Source organism: Rhinoderma darwinii, chromosome 4, assembly GCF_050947455.1.
Source record: "Rhinoderma darwinii isolate aRhiDar2 chromosome 4, aRhiDar2.hap1, whole genome shotgun sequence".
Lineage (NCBI taxonomy): Eukaryota > Metazoa > Chordata > Amphibia > Anura > Rhinodermatidae > Rhinoderma > Rhinoderma darwinii.
The window spans coordinates 320,403,578-320,419,558 of NC_134690.1; positions in this window are offsets into that span (position 1 = coordinate 320,403,578).

Genomic DNA, 15,981 nt, shown 5'->3' on the forward strand with positions numbered 1-15,981 from the left:
CGATATGCTGAAAACCTCTAAGATGCTGCGATCGCATCTTGCCGTTACATGTGGATGTCGTCATCTGTAACATACAGCTGACATCCATCGCTGATTGCGCCGGCTCAACTCCTGTATCTGAGCCTACCTTGTAGTAGGCTTACATATGTGGCCCAGCAGACAGTATCCCACATGGGCTCTGTTTCTAAGCCTACCATATGGTAGGCGTAGATACAGTGAGGTAGGTAGGTGTAAACACAGTATGGTAGGCGTAGATACAGTGTTATACATGGGCATGAAAAAACTGAAATTGTCCGTGTCTCCAAGGGGTTAATTCACGGTAGTCGATACAGGGTCTTAAACCGCCGTCTTTCTTTTCAACAAAGCAAAAACTTGCACCCACCGGAGAAGTAGATGGATGAATATGACCCTTACAGAGACTGTCTTCAATATAATCTTTCATGGCCTGTCTTTCCGGACCAGAAAGTTCATAAAACCGCCCCTTAGTCAGCTTAGCATCAGGTAGGTGTAAATACAGGGCCCAGCAGACAGTATCAGACATGGCCCCTATATCTAAGCCAATCACACGGTAGGCTTAGATACAGGGCCCACCAGATAGTATCAAACATGGTGGGATACTGTCTGCTGGACCCTGTATCTAAGCCTGACATGTGTGATACTGTTTGCTGGGTCCTGTATCTATATGTGGATAATAATGTTGGGAGCTCCTCGGTGTATATGTTAAAAGCTTCCAGACCTAATTCACATCTGCGTTGGTGGCTCAGGGGCGTCCATCGCAGATTCCACCGAAAATACCAGAAAATTCCGATATAACCACAGACACCCCGATGGAACCCATTCTTTCAATGGGTTCCGCAAGGCGCCGGTTGTCTCTGTTGTTCAACGGAGCCTGCACTTCCGCCATTTTCGTTGTTCTGCTCCTTTGACAGAGCAGAAAATAGAATGGCAAACGCAGATGTGAACAAGGCCATACCTGGTTACTAGTGATCATGGCCGGCCTTAGCTATGTTCGACCAGTGCGGTCGCACAGGGCGCCAGCCGCCACACGGCAAGAGGGGCGCCAGCGGGTGTGTGTATCCCCGCGCCGTTGCAACTACCAGCGGGGATACACACACTATCTGCAGTCGCCTTGCCACCCGGGTGCTTCTTCACTTAGTGGCCGTCGCTACCGCTGTAGCAGCCATGAGGGCGGTGGAGCCGCTAGCAGCCGCTGCGGCTGCTATAGCGGTAGCGACGGCATTATAGCAGAGCAGGGAGATATCTCCCTGCTCTTCTGTCTACTAGCGCCACTGTAGCTCCCTGAAGGAGCGGAATCCCCGTGTGGCCGGGGATTCAGCTCCTGGAGCGCTGCTTGATGTTTCGGTCCATATATGGACAGTGACATCAAGCAGCGCTCCAGGAGCGGAATCCCCGGCCACACGGGGATTCTGCTCCTTCAGGGAGTTACAGTGGCGCTATCAACAGGGGGGCACTATAGCAGAGCAGGGAGGTATCTCCCTGCTCTGCTGTCTACTAGCGCCACTGTAGCTCCCTGAAGGAGCGAAATCCCCGTGTGACCGGGGATTCCGCTCCTGGAGCGCTGCTTGATGTCACTGTCCATATATGGACAGAAACATCAAGCAGCGCTCCAGGAGTGGAATCCAAGGCCACATGGGGATTCCGCTCCTTCAGGGAGCTACAGTGGCGCTATCTATACTGGAGGGGGGGTGGGGTTGCTATCTACAGGGGGACACTATAGCAGAGCAGGGAGGTATCTCCCTGCTCTGCTGTCTACTAGCGCCACTGTAGCTCCCTGAAGGAGCAGAATCCCCGGGGATTCCGCTCCTGGAGCACTGCTTGATGTTTCTGTCCATATATGGACAGTGACATAAGGGGAAACTCCTGAAGTGGAATCCCCGGTCACAGCATTGCAGACTCTATGACCGGGGATTCCACTCCAGGAGTTTTCCCTGATGTCACTGTCCATATATGGACAGAGGCATCAAGCAGCGCTCCAGGAGCGGAATCCCCCGGCCACATGGGGATTCCGCTCCTTCAGGGAGCTACAGTGGCGTTATCTTTACTGGAAGGGGGGGTTTGATATCTACAGGGGGGCTGTGGGCTGTGTGGCACTACCTACAAAGGACAACTAGGCAGGAGCACACAAAATACCCAGCTTTCCCGGGTATCGATAAAAAGTGTGGAAATAAACTAAGATATAACTTTTATTTAATCTAGCTAAGAGGATTAATCCTTTATTCAGACTAAATAAAAGTTATATCTTAGTTTATTTCCACACGTTTATTTGATAGCTGGGAAAGCTGGGTATTTTGTGTGCTCCTGCACAGTTGTCCTTTTTTGATTGGCTATTGCCCGCCAGCTATCAGGGTCATTTCGCAGTCCTTGCACTACCTACGAGGGGGCTGTGGGCAGTGTGGCACTACCTACCAGGGGGCTATGGGCTGTGTGGCACTACCAACCAGGGGGCTGTGACTGTGTGGCACTACCAACCAGGGGGCTGTGGGCTGTATGGCACTACCAACCAGGGGGCTGTGGGCTGTGTGGCACTACCAACCAGGGGACTGTGTGGTACTACCTACCAGGGGGCTGTGTGGCTCTACCAACCAGGGGGCAGTGGGCTGTGTGGCATTACCAACCAGGGGGCAGTGGGCTGTGTGGCACTATCAAGCAGGGGGCTGTGGGCTGTGTGGCACTACCAACCAGGGGGATTTAGGGCACTATCAATAAGGGGACTGTGGGGCACTACCAACCAGTGGGCTGTGTGGCACTACCAACCAGGGGGCTGTGGGGCACTACCAACCAGGGGGCTGTGGGGCACTACCAACCAGGGGGCTGTGGGGCACTACCAACCAGCGGGCTGTGGGCTGTTTGGCACTCCCTACCAGGGGTCTTTGCGGCACTCCCTACATGGGGCTGTGTGGCACTCCCTACAGGGGGCTGTGCGGCCCTCCCTACAGGGGGCTGTGTGGCGCTATCTACAAGGGGGCTGTGTGGCGCTATCTACAAGGGGGCTGTGTGGCGCTACCTACAAGGGGGCTATGTGGCGCTACCTACAAGGGGGCTGTGTGGCGCTACCTACAAGGGGGCTGTGTGGCGCTACCTACAAGGGGGCTGTGTGGCGCTACCTACAAGGGGGCTGTGTGGCGCTACCTACAAGGGGGCTGCCTGGCGCTACCTACAAGGGGGCTGTCTGGCGCTACCCACAAGGGGACTGTGTGGCGCTACCGACAAGGGGCTGTGTGGCGCTACCTACAAGGGGACTGTCTGGCGCTACCTACAAGGGGCTGTGTGGCGCTACCCACAAGGGGCTGTGTGGCGCTACCCACAAGGGGCTCTGTGGCGCTACCTACAAGGGGCTGTGTGGCTCTACCTACAGGGGGAATCTGTGAGTGGGGGGCTGATGGTCATTTTACTGTGAGTGGTGGGCTGATGGTAATTTTACTGTAAGTGGGGGGTTGATGGTCATTTTACTGTGAGTGGGGGACTGATGGTCTACAAGTGGTTTCCACCTCTGACCTCCAATTGAAATTAATAGGAGGCAGAAAATACCTGCGGCGCCCGTTTGGAGCTTTTTTTTCCAGCATCTTTTGCATTCGCTTCAACAGCTTAAGAAAAAACAAAAAAAAGGTCACCCAACGCTGTCAGTTGCTGAAGGAATTTTGAGGCATATTTTTTTTGCCTTACAAAAAACATGTGTGAACGTACCCTACGAGTGTAGTGCTTGTTCTTAGCCGTTTTCTATCTCTCTCAAAACAATTTTTGGTAGGGGGGCCATGAGGACATTTTGTTTTTCCAGTGCTGCCTCGAGTCAGAAAGGTTGGTAAATTCTGTACTAGGCTACAGGGTCCCGTCATGGAGCAGCTCAGTTCGTCATGGGAACAGGCCCTAGGTGAGTACAATTTTTATTTTTGTTTGGGGGCACTGTCTACAAGGGGGAGGTGCGGGGACTGTATGGCACGATCTACAAGGGGGAGGTGGGGGACTGTATGGCACTGTCTACAAGGGGAAGGTGGGGGACTGTATGGCACTGTCTACAAGGGGGAGGTGGAGGGCTGTATAGCACTGTCTACAAGGGGGAGGTGGGGGGCTGTATGGTACGATCTACAAAAAGGAGGTGGGGGATTATGGCACTGTCTACAGGGAGGCTGCATGGCAAAATCTACAGGGGGGCACTATACTGTGTGGGGGCCACTAAGCGGACATTATACTGTGTAGGGGTACTACAGATGGCATAATACTGTGGGCACAATTAGAGGACAAAATACTGGGTCCTTGAAGGGGTTGTAATATATTTTATTATTAAATATTCTTATTATACTGTATGGGGGCACTAAAGGGGCATTATAATTTTTTTATGGGGCTTTTTTTTTTAATGATGTGGTGGGGCGCCGAAAGATCATTTCGCACAGGGCGCCATCTATCCTAGGGGCGGCCCTGCTAGCGATCATTCACCTACTATTAGAAAACGTTCGTCCCTTTAAGATTTTCTTGACTACTAGTCTAGCTTATGGGCGGTTCTGGTTTTAGTTATCCATTTTCTCTGTTTTTCTTTTTATCAGGTGTAAGGGTGGAGTACATAAACCTGGGTTGCTTCTGTGTTCTTTGCTTGTGAATTTCCTTGCTTCTGACTAAGCTTCTGACTAAACACTGTACCTTTGACAATTTGAACTTTTTGGAACTGGACCTCGGCTTGTCTCTGGATTACACTTTGCTTATGGATTTGGACTTTCTGCTCACGGCTGGTACTAACCTCCGCTATTCCTAACATCCCCTAGCTTTGTGATTTGGACTTTCTGTTTACTCTCTGGATGTCTTGTTACCTGTTCTGGTATTGTCTGCATTGCAACTCTTATCCAACACCGAACTCTGTTAAAACAACCTGGGTTCTATGCAGCAAAAACCATCCTGCCTTGCAGTGGGCTCTGGCGAAAACCATAGAGTAGCCTTAGGGTATGTTCACACGTAGTCAACAAAAACGTCTGAAAATCCAGAGCTGTTTTCAAGGGAAAACAGACCCTGCTTTTCAGAAGTTTTTTTACCAACTCGCATTTTTCGGGGCGTTTTCACGCCGTTTTCGCGGCGTTTTTTACGTCCGTTTTTGGAGCCGTTTTCATTGGAGTCTATGAGAAAACTGCTCCAAAAACGTCCAAAGAAGTGTCCTGCACTTCTTTTGACGAGGCTGTATTTTTACGCGTCGTCGTTTGACAGCTGTCAAACGACGATGCGTAAATAACAGGTCGTCTGCACAGTACGTCGGCAAACCCATTCAAATGAATGGGCAGATGTTTGCCGACGTATTTGAGACATATTTCCAGACGTAAAACGAGGCAAAATACGCCTCGTATACGTCTGAAATTTGGCCGTGTGAACATACCCTTAGACACTGTTGATCAGAGTTGTGACGGATATGGAGTTATGTTGGATTTATTTGCATGCTCAGTCTCAAAAGTCTCCAGCAGCCTTTGGAGAATCGCTCACATAGCAATTCAATATAATTTCCACACTGGGAATTCCTCAACCAGTGATTCCTTAACATATTCACAAGCTATTAAAAATGATCTGGTTTTTTTATGGAACCTATGCATGCCCTGGTGGAAAAGATGCACTTTCTGACTCATCTAGTACAAAATCTGTCTGGAAGAGTTCGTCATCATGAAACTGCGCAGGTCCAAGCAGTCGTTCCAGTCGCAACTCCACTTGAACCTAAAATGAACTTGCCTGATCATTTTTCTGGTGATCGTAAGTCTTTTATTAATTTTCGGGAGAGTTGTAAATTGTATTTTTGACTAAGACCTTTTTCCACTGGAACTGAGCAGCAGTGAGTTGGTCTCTACCTTCTTTGCGGCCCTAGGGTTATTATATGGTGAACAACCAGATATCACTGCAGTGGCTGAGGCCAATCTGTTATCTCTCCAGCAGAGACAGTGTCCTGTCGAAGATTACTGTTCAGAATTTAGACGGTGTTCCGTCTCTTCACAGTGGAATGATGCAGCGCTCCAATGTCAATTCCCGCCGAGGCCTTTCTGAAACCTTGAAAGATCTTCTAGTTAATTACCCTCCATCCTAGACTTTAGAGGATACCATGACTCTTGTGCATCTTGACCGACGTCTACGTGATCGCAAAAAAGAAAGCTCAGCAATGTTCTCTAATCTTTTCTTCGCTGAGATCCCTCCATCTGTCTCGCAGGAGCCCATGTCTTCTCATGAACGGAGACTTTTCCGGAAACACAAAGAGCTGTGCTTCTATGGCGGGGAGGCTGGTTATATGCTCAAGAACTGTTCCAAGACTTCCAGCTCCAGAAAATTTCAGAGCCTAGATGGACCTCGGGAATGCCATCTCGGCCATCAGGTTTTTCCCACATTTTCTCAAAAAATCATTTTGTCTGTTAATGTAGGGTTTAATAATGTTTGTATTTCAGGTCAAGCTTTTGTAGATTGTGGTTCTGCAGCTAATATCTTGGATTTTCAGGTTGCTAAAAGATTGGTTATTCCCCTTGTTCAGCTGGGTACCCCAGTCAAAGTCTCTGCTATAGCTAATACCACTCTCTCTCAGGGGTCGGTCGAGTTCTCCACTCCTCCTGTAACTTTGGAAGTGAGTACTTTGCATACTGAACTAATCTCTTTCTATATCCTAGAAAATTTGCCTTCTGAGGTAATATTGTGTATTCCATGGTTGCAGACACATAAACCTGTTATTGATTAGGTAAAAGCAGATTTGATTAAGTGGAATTCTAAATGTTATGATTCTTGCACGTCTTTGTCTACTACTAATGTATTTTGCAACGCAGCATCGTTGCCTGAGTGTATTCAAGATTTTTTAGGATGTCTTTTCTGAAAAAGGTTGTGAATCTCTCCCTCCTTATAGCCCGTATGATTGCCCCATTGTAGCGATAAGGAGCGGTTTTATAAACGTTCTGCTCCGGAAAGACAGGCCATGAAAGATTATATTAAGGACAGTCTCTGTATGGGTCATATTCATCCATCTACTTCTCCGGTGGGTGCAAGTTTTTGCTTTGTTGAAAAGAAAGATGGTGGTTTAAGACCCTGTATCGACTACCGCGAATTAACCCTTAAGATTAATGAATTAAGATTGTGAATCTATGGAATAGCCTACCGCAGGAGCTGGTCACAGCAGGGATAGTAGATGGCTTTAAAAAAGGGTTAGATAATTTCCTAGAACAAAAAATTATTAGCTCCTATGTGTAGAAATTTTTCCCTTCCCTTTTCCCGTCCCTTGGTTGAACTTGATGGACATGTGCCTTTTTTCAGCCGTACTAACTATGTAACTATGTAACCCCTTGGAGACACTGACAATTTCATTGTCATTTCTTTGTCGACATAGCCGCATGAGGGCTTGTTTTTTTGCGGGACAAGTTGCAGTTTGTCATGGCACCATTTATTGTACAGCATAATGTACTGGAAAGCTGAGAAAAGAAAATATTTGTGGGGTGAAATGGGAAAAAAACTGCGATAACGCCATTTTTTGGGGGGTTTTGTTTTTACGGCGTCCATCAGGCGGTAAAAACTACATGTGCACCTTATTCTACAGGTTAATACGATTATGGCGATACCAAATTTATATGTTTTGTTTTATGTTTTACCACTTTTTAAAAAAAACAACTATTTGCTAAAAAAAAAAAAATGCTTTGTTTCGCCATGTTCTGAGAGCCATAACTTTTTTCTTTTTCTCCAAATTTTTTTGATGTGAGTACATAATTTTTGCAAGGCCAGCTGTCATTTTAACCGATACCATTTTGGGATATACGCAACTTTTTGATCACTTTTTATTTACGTTTTTTTGAAAGGCTTAGGTGACCCTAAAACATCAATTTGCATGTTTTATAATTTATTTACGGCGTTCACCGAGTAGGTTAAACAATGCTATATTGTGATAGCTCTGACTTTTACGGACGCGGCGATACCACTTATGTTAACTTTTATTTTATTTAACATTACTTTAAAGAGGCTCTGTCACCACATTATAAGTGCCCTATCTCCTACATTAGGAGATGGGCGCTGTAATGTAGGTGACAGCAGTGTTTTTTATTTAGAAAAACTATCTATTTTTACCACGTTAGGAGCGATTTTAGCTTTATGCTAATTACTTTCTTAATGCCAAACTGGGCGTGTTTTTACTTTAGACCAAGTGGGCGTTATACAGGGGAGTGTATGACGCTGACCAATCAGCGTCATACACTTCTCTCCATTAATTTACTCAGCACGTGACACTGCGTTGTTCGCTATGTGCTGTCTTATACTGACACATTAACGTTACTGAAGTGTTTAGACAGTGAATAGACATTCCTTCCAGCCAGGACGGGATGTCTATTCACAATCCCGACACTTCGGAAACGTTTCTGTGGTACTTAAGCAGAGCAAAGCATAATCTCCCTGTAACCTGTCATTTACAGCGTGATCTCGCGACATTACGCTTGCTCTGTTGTAAGTACCACAGAAACGTTAGCGAAGTGCCGGGATTGTGAATAGGCATGCCGTCCTGGCTGGAAGGAATGTCTATTCACTGTCTAAACACTTCAGTACCGTTAATGTGTCAGTATAAGGCTGGATTCACACAAGCATGTTCGGTCCGTAAAGGACGGAACATATTTTGGCCGCATGTCCCGGACCGAACACACTGCAGGGAGCTAGGCTCCTAGCATCATAGTTATGTACGACGCTAGGAGTCCCTGCCTCTCCGTGGAACTACTGTCCCGTACTGAAAACATGATTACAGTAAGGGACAGTAGTTCCATAGAGAGGCAGGGACTCCTAGCGTCGTACATAACTATGATGCTAGGAGCCGGGTTCCCTGCAGTGTGTTCAGTCTGGGACTTGCGGCCGAAATACGTTCTTTACGGACCGAACATGCTCGTATGAATCCAGCCTAAGACAGCACATACTGATCTAGCAGGATCCCTATGCGCTGACTAAATGAATGGAGAGAAGTGCATGACACTGATTGTCACTGATTGATCAGCGTCATACACTTCTCTCCACAACGCCCACTTGGTCTAAAGCAGGGGTCTCAAGCACGCGGCCCCTGGGGCTGTCATCTGCGGCCCGCGGGACACAGAGCCGCTAGCATCGGCTCTGCTCCTGGACTCTGTGGAATTCCCTGACATCGCTGTCCACATATGAACAGCGATGTCTGGGGCTTCCCCAGAGCCGGAGTCCCGAGCAGAGTGCTGGTGTCGGCTCTGCTCCGGGACTCTGTGGAATTCCCTGACATCGCTGCCCATATATGGACAGTGTGTCAGGGTCTTCCCCAGAGTGGAGCAAAGCGCTGGTGTCGGCTCTGCTCCTGGACTCTGTAGAATTCCCTGACATCGCTGTCCACATATGAACAGCGATGTCTGGGGCTTCCCCAGAGCCGGAGACCCGAGCAGAGCGCTGGTGTCGGCTCTGCTCCGGGACTCTGTGGAATTCCCTGACATCGCTGCCCATATATGGACACTGTGTTACTTCAGTTATAGTTTTAGTCATTAATTTCTTTATACATGGTAATACACAACAAGCAATAACTGCGAAAAGCACTAGAAAGATTAAGATTACAATCCCAATTTGGGCCAGAATTTTCTGCCATCCGGTTAACCATGAGAAATACTGATCCCATGGGTCTGTGAAACCTGAATTTCGTTTTAATTCCTCGGATAAAGAAACAATCTGTTTGATTGCCATGGTTACTTTGCCGTTTGGTCCTGTGTTATCTGGAATAAAAGTACAACAGGTAGTACCTATCATGGCACAAACGCCTCCTTTTTCTGCTAGTATCATATCAAGGGCCATACGGTTCTGGAAAGTCATAGTAGATGTGGGTCCTAACTGGTCAGCTAGACCTTGTAAAGCGTCCCTAGTATAGTTAACAAACCGTTGCTGGTTGTAATAGATATAATTTATCCAATCTACATTTTTGTTAACTGTGATCATAGGGATTAATGATTCAAATCCAGCTGCTACCTGATCCCGGGCCTTGAATTCATCTGGGACCCCCCTTGGGACTCCTATAGCATCTATATACACATGGGGGTCAAAACTTCCTTTCAGATCTCTTTTTTCCCTTGTAAATATGTGACTATTTTGAGAGGTGGTCTCTTGGGTCTCAGAGAGTATATGAAAAGGCATGATCGCTTTCGCCAGGGTGCATTCTCCCTTCCAGTTCCCTTCTATCCGCCGAACTGTTTCTAACTGTATACCATTCAATACTCCTAATCCCGTTCCTACCCCTCCTAATAGCGGGTCATACCATTCTCTTTTTTGTCTATGACAGCTGGGGGATTCAGGGAAGGAAATATTGAAGTGTACATTCTTTTTCTGCTGTTGGGTTACAGCGCTCTTACAAGTGTGTGGGATTCTTTCCAGACTTTGTACTGTTATATGTGGCTTAAAACTATCTCTTAAAATTGTTATCAAGAATACAAAATATCTTCTATTTCTTATTTGGCTATTATTCATACATAATATCATCCCATCAGTTTCTTTTATTACAATCGTAGAGTTGAGCCTCTCCTTGTTGCATCTTTCATAAGTCTTATTTATCATTTCGTTTCTATTTTTACTGGTTGTATATTTCTGTCGATACTGTAAATCTGGTTCATAACAACAAAACCACAGCCCCGGCGTCTCTTCTTGTATGCTAATGTTGGCTGTTTTGTCTATGTGAAGGTACACAGTCCCTCCATGTGGCCCTTTTTTCCAAGTCCCTTCGGTTGTAGTCACATTTGTAGTATAACACGGGGCATTGGCCTTACAGGTGTAGTTACCCTGCTTTCTATCACTGTGGCATTCGCCCACCCTGTCCTGAACTGTTCCAGTGATTCTGTACTGATTACGTGTACAGGAGTAGCAGTTCTGCCTTTTTGTATAAGAGCACACGCAACAACCGCCGCAACAACCGCAAAGATCTTCATTCTTCTGGCTGAAGAACCTTTTTACAATGACTGGCGTGAATCCAGCTTGCCTTTCCTTCGAGCTTCACTGAGGTGCTTGTAACGAGCAAAACTTGAAAAGGACCATCAAACCGTGGCTCAAGGCTCTTCCTCACGTGTCTTTTGACAATGACCCAATCTCCTGGTTCTAGCTTATACGTCCCTTCAACTGAATCAGGACCTGGAATGGAAGCAAAGACTTGTGCATGCACCTTGGTCAATTGTTTGTTCAGCGTTTATACATAATCTGTTAGTCTACCATACTGCATTTGGAGCACCTATGGAAAATAACATCCTAATCTGGGAGCCGACCCAAATAAGATCTCATATGGGCTGAGACCTGTTCTTTTTGTGGGCGTGTATCTTACTGAGAACAAGGCTAATGGTAGACACTCGGTCCATGGTTTCCCGTTTTCTACCATTGCTTTTTGGATTTTCAATTTGAGAGTCCCATTTAGTCTCTCAACCTTCCCACTGCTCTGTGGATTGTATGGTGTATGTAGGGCTTGACTTATGCCTAGAGCTGACAACACATGGTTCATGATTTCACCCGTAAAATAAGTTCCTCTGTCGCTCTTGATCATCTCTCGAACTCCATATCTGCACACCACCTCGTTGATCAGTTTCTTTGCTGTGGCTACGGCTGTAGCTTTGGTTACTGGAAAAGCTTCTGGCCATCCTGAAAAGAGATCAATACAAACAAGCACATACTCCTAGGTACCAACTTTGGGTAGTTGAATATAGTCTATCTGCAGTCTCTGGAACGGATATATAGGTCTGGGTGTGTGCTTCTGTGGTACTTTTACAGTTCTTCCAATATTATGTGTTGCACAGATCATGCATCCTTGTGTAAAACTGCTGGCCATCACACTAAACCCTGGAGCATACCACACCTTGTTTACCAAGTCCATCTTTGCCGTTTTTGACTGGTGTGTCTCTCCATGTGTTATTTGGGCCATCATTGGGAACATTGTCTTAGGCAGGCACAGTTTATTCTGGCATTGCCAGAGGCCATCTTTTCGTAGCGTTGCTCCTTGGGCCGTCCACTTGTCTTTTTCTTCTTTTGTTGCTTGTCCTTGAAGTTTTTGCCGTAGTTCCGGGCTTACAGCTGGTCTTGTTTCCTCTGGATCTTTTATCTGACATACGGCTGCTAACACGGGTAGCTTCTGTGCTGCTTGCTTTTGCGGCTTGGTCTGCCAAAGCATTTCCTTTTGTCTCTGGTGAACTCACCTTAGTGTGAGCTTTTAATGTTTACTACTGCTAATTGAGAGTCAGTGTATATATTTGCTGTCTTTCCTTCTGCATGTTGGCATGCTGCTGCCAGGGCCTTAAGCTCCGCTTCTTGTGCTGAGCGGGACGCTGGTAAGGAGGCCGCTTCTAGGACTACATCTTCGGTGGTTACTGCATATCCTGTAAGAAAAGATCCTTCTTCACAATACTTTGAACCATCCACAAAGAGTATTAGGTCTGGGTTTTGGAGTGGGGTATCTTTTACATGTGCGAACCCCACTGTTTCCTGGGCCATAAGGGCCATACAATCATGTTCATCAGTTTCAGGCAAAAATTGTGACCATACTTTACCTACGTCTTCTCCCCCTTGCTCCAAAGGCAGTAAGGTAGCTGGGTTCAATGTAGTACAGCGGTGTAAAGTAACCTGCTCAGGAAGAAGAAGAGCACAGGTTAATCTCAAATGTCTTGCAGTGGACAAATGCTTAGGTTGTACTTGAGTTAGAATAGCAGTAATATATATATATCATGTGGTGGAAATGCCAGGACCAAATCTGAGGCCTTGTTTAACATTGAATTTACAGCAATGATAGCTCTCACACATGATGGGGAACCTCGGGCCACAGGGTCTAGTCTAGCTGAATAATATGCTACCGGGCGCTGCTGTGGTCCATGACTTTGTGTGAGAACTGCAGTGTCATGTCCATTTTGTTCAGTACAGTACAAAGTATATGCTTGCGTAGAGGTACTCCATGGATTGGTGTCACAAGCCGCTACCAAACACAACTCCTCCTCATTCAGCTGATAATCCAGAATACTTTGAGAATCTCACTTTTATCAGGTTCTGCAAATACTTGATTAATACAAAAACAAATAAAAATAAAACATTCCTAAAAACTTTACATCAAATTAACAATGTCCAGACAAGTTTTGTTTTGCCTTCTCCCTCATCTAAATCCATAAAGACTCGTGTGAGTGATGTCACCTCGCCTCCTGTGTAACTTTGCTGGAGGGGGATGGTCTCTTACACATAAACCAAAATTGTACCTGATCAGTTCCTTCACCCTTCCCCCCTTTGTGGACTCTGCGAGAGTGATGTAGCAGAGTTCAAAACTACATCTCAACATAACACTAATTTAACCCCCTGTAATGTACAACAGCCTGAAACAAAAATGACTTTTCCTGACAAACATGTTATCTTTACAATGACATAACTCATGTGTGAAATCAAAAACAAAACAATTGTAGTTAGTTATTCAATAAAACAGAAAATATTATCTCTGATAACATTAATTACTGCAAACCAATAAACAGTATATAAAAATAGGGAACGGTGGGGGCACATACATTTTCAAAACCCCGTGTCTCACAGTATCTGTAGTTTAATACATCTGAATTAACATCAAAACACATGAAATCTGATCACATCATAACACATAAATATCGTAACTTTTATAACCAACAGCGCTTGCGCAAAAGAGAAGAAATGTATTTAGGTTTGTAGACATTACTGATATATATATCTCTCAGCAGTGCATATTGAAATCCCTTTGTCTCATCAGCCCTGCAGACTGCACCCAGTCAGCCCCCCTCCTCCTCCTCCCAAACACAGCACACTTTAGGGGGGAGGGAGGTCACAAACTCGCAGCTTCTCACAACTTCTTCTCTCACCATCTTAACACTTTCAATGCCGGCAAAACAACATACGTATCTGCAATCATTTATCACACCATTGTACAGGAATTATCTACGTTAATGTTTAACAGTACAATCTGACGGCCACCATCTCTATATTATGATGACGTGTTGTTTCATCAGTGAACTAGACTGGAACTTCTGTAAATAGAAAAAACACTACAAATGACAAAATTAACAAGGTGATTATTTCATACTGATTTGGTTGGGCCGGGCGTGGCCACATCCTACGGAGGGGGCTTATAAAATCCACCTTCTTGTGTGAGTACCGGATATAACGGAACAACAGGTTTAGGTGTACCAAAATGGCCTCCTGGGGCGGGGAGTGGTGCCGAAGGCGTGGCATATATGGGAGGATCGGGGCGTGGAAAGTGACATGATACACAATATTCAGCTTGGGGCGGGTTCTGTTAACCACAACTGGGACACTCCCACGAAGTTAGAATTCCACCGTCGCCATTATAGGGCGGTGGCTGGACACGTTCTTTGTAATACACATATTTGATGATTTTACCCTTTCTGTCTCGTATTTCTTGCTCAGTAAACTTGTCTTTAGTTATGGCTATGGCTGTTCTTTGCCAAGCTAATGCTTCATCTAACTTTCCTTCGTCACTTAATCTTCCCTTGTTTTCCCTAAGAGCTGCAGCCCATTCTTCCATCTATAAATATGCCACATATGTGCATAACTTTCTTACTATTTTCTACATTCTTCTTGCCTGTCTCTTTTTTTTTTTTTTTTTTTTAAACACATTAAACATACTGTTCTATATTTAACACCGTCCTGAGAATGAAACCTTATTCTCGATGTTTCTGAACACAAAACACAATTAATTTTTTTTTATTTTTTTTTAAACACAAATAATTTTTTTTTTTTTTTAAACACAATTATAACTGACTGTCTGTCTCTGTCGTCTTAATGGTATCAACCTATACCCTGCGACTATTTGTCTCTGTCGTCTTAATGGTATCAACCTATACCCTGCGACGAATTAAATTATTACACTTACACATGTCGTCTTAATGGTATCAACCTATACCCTGCGACTATTTAAATTATTACACTTATACTTGTCACCTATGCCGGCGAGACGCGACTATCTATACTATGATTCTTGGAACCACACAGCGGGTTAACTCTCTGTCGCTGAGAGTGTGGCCGGGATCGACTCCAAATACCTCGGTATCTTATCACCTGCTCACTCTCCCACACGGATAAGAGCCAATATTCATAAACATGAACTTAACCTTACCGTGTTTTATTTGAAGCTGATCAGACTTCCTGGGAGCGTGGCTGGTGATTCGATGTTGAGGCGTCTGGGGGTCGTCGATCACGGACACGGCTTATCCCTCGAGTGTGGCCCCACGTCGAGCGCCAAAATGTTCGGGTACTAATCAGTCTCAACCGGCAGGGATAATACGCTGAGTTCGTACGAAAGGAATCACACCACACAGAGTCTGGTACAAAGCTCCTCACTCAGCATCAGGCGTCACTGACTTATTTATTACACACATTTGTTCTATATCCCCTTTCTCCTGGGGGTGGGTACATGTTATCACACTTTTATAAAAGCACGTATCACTGTAAGCCTCTTGTTACTTTGTGTCATCCTTGGATAGGTTCACCCTTATCTGGTCCTTTAGATATGTCTTCATAGTTCATAGTTCGTTCATACCAGGAAGTGACTTGTTATTTCGTTAGTGCGTAGTCCCTGTTCAGGGGCCATCTTGCCACGTATACTTATCTAATCCTACTATTGCTTCATCACAATTATGTACACAACTCTATAGTCTATATTTTATTAAAGAAAGAAAATTATTATAAACATTAACTTCTGTCCACCCCATCCTTCACACTGAAAACATGATTACAGTAAGGGACAGTAGTTCCATAGAGAGGCAGGGACTCCTAGCGTCGTACATAACTATGATGCTAGGAGCCGGGTTCCCTGCAGTGTGTTCAGTCTGGGACTTGCGGCCGAAATACGTTCTTTACGGACCGAACATGCTCGTATGAATCCAGCCTAAGACAGCACATACTGATCTAGCAGGATCCCTATGCGCTGACTAAATGAATGGAGAGAAGTGCATGACACTGATTGTCACTGATTGATCAGCGTCATACACTTCTCTCCAC